The following is a 3,727-nucleotide window of genomic DNA, read 5'->3' as shown; positions in this document are numbered from 1 at the left end:
ATAGTAGTGTAAAAATTAGTAGGCAGGTGAGAAAATTCATACAAGACAATAGTTGTAATTTTAACATGAAACCAATAGATGACACTAGAGGGTAAGAATTGCAAATTTCTTTTTAAGTCAGGAAGCTGGATAGTTGCCTTATTATGTTAGTTACTAAACTGATACATGCTAATACCTGCTGATAGGTGAGTATGAGTGGAGAAAAAAGAAACTCCATAAAAAGCATTGTTCTAACATATATATGTATATATTTACACACACGCATACATACATATCTATTAGGATTACTTTTGCAGTACAGCCTAAACTAATAGACACAGCAGAACAAGAATTCAGAATAAAATGAAATATATGTTTATTTTTAAAAATTGCCTTTTCCTTCATTTTAGCTTATCTATCATCACACAAAATCACAACACAAAAATAAACGTGAATAGTGCATAAGATTAGAAAAGAAAGGAAGTCCATCAAATGCACTAAGTTGAATTCTATTCATATTTGCATTATGAAGAACATTCATTTGTTGACTTAAGATAATTTTAGGTGTTAGAAGAAGATAGTAATTAGTCTAAGACGTGAGTGTGAAATGTTAACAAAAATAATTTCCTGGAATTTCCTATATGTCATTATTTATTGATAGATCCTAATTCCTTGTATGTAGACAAAACACATGTTTAGGTTTAATATGTATAGATATGTTTGTAAGTCACAGATCTATAAATTCGTGTAAACAAAAATGGAAAGGAGACAGGAAAGGAGTAGTAAAAAGTGAACTTAAACTTACTGACAATTCCGTACCAAACACTGTGCTAGGCAATTTTATATATTTAATTTATTTCTCAAAACAGCTCGATTTTGAAGATGAAATATTTGTCCCCATTTTCCAGATGAGTAAAACGAACCTGAGACAGGTTAAGCATTGTGCCTAAATGATAAAGCTAGTAAATGGTAGAATTGGAACTCAAACACATCAGGATTTATTGGAGACAGGAGTTTATATTCCTTTTGCTTTACTAACATGCATCTCAAAACTCACAGCCATACATAAGAGTCTATAGATTTCATTGGTTGAAAACACGAGGAGTCATGATTACTTCATTTAACATATTCACGTGCCTCTTAACTCATTTTATTAACTATAGAACCACAATTAGATCAACTTAAGAAGTAAGTACTACTTTATTTCTGGGTAAAGTAGCGATCTTGAAATTGCTAGGGGTCAGATTATTTGTATTCTAGTCCTGGCTCTGACACTAATTAGATGTGTGCCCTTATTCATGTAATTTAGCCTCACTGAAACTCAGTTTTCTTGTCATTAAAATAATGACAGTTAAAATAGAGCAGCATTTCAAAAATCTTTAATTACTAATTTTTTTTTATTAAAAAAATTAAGGGAAATTCCAACTTATAAAATAGATAAAAGTAGAATTTGGATGGGGAATGACTTCCAATGTTGGGATCCCAAAATTCTGCTTTATCGGCCTTTTCCTCTCAATTCCTCTCAGTAATCCCTGAGGCAAATCTATCAAGTTAGAAAATCATTGTACTAAACCGAATCTAGAGTTAATTTCAGCTTGAAAATTTTATGATTCTTCGATACTTGATTTTACTAATCCAAAAACATTTCCATCTGATATTGGTAGAATTAGCAGACTTTATAAATGTTATTTTTATAAAATATAATTGCAAAAGAGTCACACTCCAAAAAGCTTACATGTCTATAAATATGTTTATTTAAAAAAAAATCCTTTTGAACTGCTACTATGACAACAGCTATGTTGTATGCACTTAAGTTATGATGGTGAATAAAAGCAGATTATTCTGTGATCTTCAGTTTTATAATCTGGTTAATGAAATAGACATTATTAAAATAATCAAAATCACCAACAGATGATAAATTTTAACAAAATGTATAAAAATAAGAGTAATATAGAGTTAGGATATCAAACTTATTTGATCAAAGTGACCTCTCTAGAAAGATATGGAAATATTTCCTGGAGAAATTGATACTTGAGTTCAGGAGTGTAATATAAACAAGAGTTAAAGTAGGAAGGCAGACAGAGAGGTTCTTTATGAGAGGGAGATTAGCGAGTTAAAGTCACTGAAGGAAGGCCAGAATGGCTGGAATGCAGACAATGAATGGGATCATGAGATCAGATGTGACTAAAGAAGTTGAGAAGGACCAAACCATATAGAGTAAGGTGTACTCTTTTAAGGAGTTTTAAATTTATCCAGTAAGATTTGGAACCTGCTAAAGGGATCTGGAGTAAAAAAAAACTTGAGATTACCCAATAAAATAAAGAAAAATAAGCCACCCGAGAAATTAAACTTTTCTGTCTAATCATTATGTCAAAATAAGTTTTGTGGTCTTCTGGAAAACAAGTGGAAGATGAATAAAGCCAGGCCATATAAACAATACAGGAAGAGTTTCTCAATGTAGTAAACTTGACCTTTCACCACTTTCAAAATTCTGTGAGAAAAGAGTTTTAAGGGTTTAATCTATAAGCAATGCTCAAATAAATAAGGTATCATTAGCTAAGACCAAGTGTGTCAGTTCCTCTAGGTATCATTCTGCGTTCCACTTAGGGATATGAACCTCACAGAACCTTTATCATTGTAATCTGTGAGTTAGAATACTATGGCTCTCACTACTAGTCTTGACTCATCTCCTGTGCCCTTGTTAACCTTTCAACAATGTGCTCTCCTGCAATCCTAACATCATTGAAGATTTACCACATTAGCAGTTGCCCATGAAGAGAATAATTTCAAACTATGTGGTCTATAAAGCACATATGGTTTTAATTACATGCCATGTACAGTATATTTATTTGTCAGGGCTTATGTAACAAAATACTACAAACCACATAGCTTAAACAACAGAAATTTATTGGCTCACAGTTCTGGAAGCCGTAAGTCTGTAATCAAGGTGTAGGCCTAATTAGTGCCTTCTGAAGGCTATAAAGAAAAGATCTGTTCCAGGCCTCTTTGTTCATAGATGACCATCTTTTTCTTTTGGTCCTTCACATAATCTTCCATTTATGTGTGTTTATGTCTGTCTCTGTGTCCAAATTTTCTTTTTTTCTAAGAGTAACAGTCATATCGGATTATGGTCCTTCCTACTGACCTAATCTTAACTAATTACATCTGCAATGACCCCATTTCCAAATATGATCACATTTTGAGGTACTGGAAGTTCGGAGTTCAATAAACAAATTTTGTGGAGACACGATTCAATCAATAGCATATAGTAAGTATATTTTATGTGTATTGTTTAACTCCAATGTATATTTCTAGTAAAATATTTTATGTTTCAAATGAGTTCAAAGTTTTAGTGTTATTATCCAGCATGTTTCCAAGTTTCATATAACTGTCATTGTGTGAAAGAATTTAGTTACCTAAGGACTCTCATGGAAAATTCAAGATGGATAAGATGCTCAGAACAGCATGTATTCATGCATACTGTAACTTTCTGCGTAGCATGTATGCCCATAGTAAAGACAAGGTAACTTACTTCACACAGAAAATGATCACAGTTGCAAAAAAAGATATATATTATTCTAAAATTGGTATACCTACTAATTGCAGACATTAGCAAAATTGCACTATTTTATAAAAAGTTGTATTATGGCTTATAATTAAAAAAAAAATATTAGCTGGGAATAAGAAGTCACCACTATTTTTTATTAAATTCTATACATTTTTTATTAAGACATTCTTAGACAGAATT

Source organism: Chlorocebus sabaeus, chromosome X (assembly GCF_047675955.1).
Source record: "Chlorocebus sabaeus isolate Y175 chromosome X, mChlSab1.0.hap1, whole genome shotgun sequence".
Taxonomy (NCBI): domain Eukaryota; kingdom Metazoa; phylum Chordata; class Mammalia; order Primates; family Cercopithecidae; genus Chlorocebus; species Chlorocebus sabaeus.
This window is presented reverse-complemented; position numbering follows the sequence as displayed.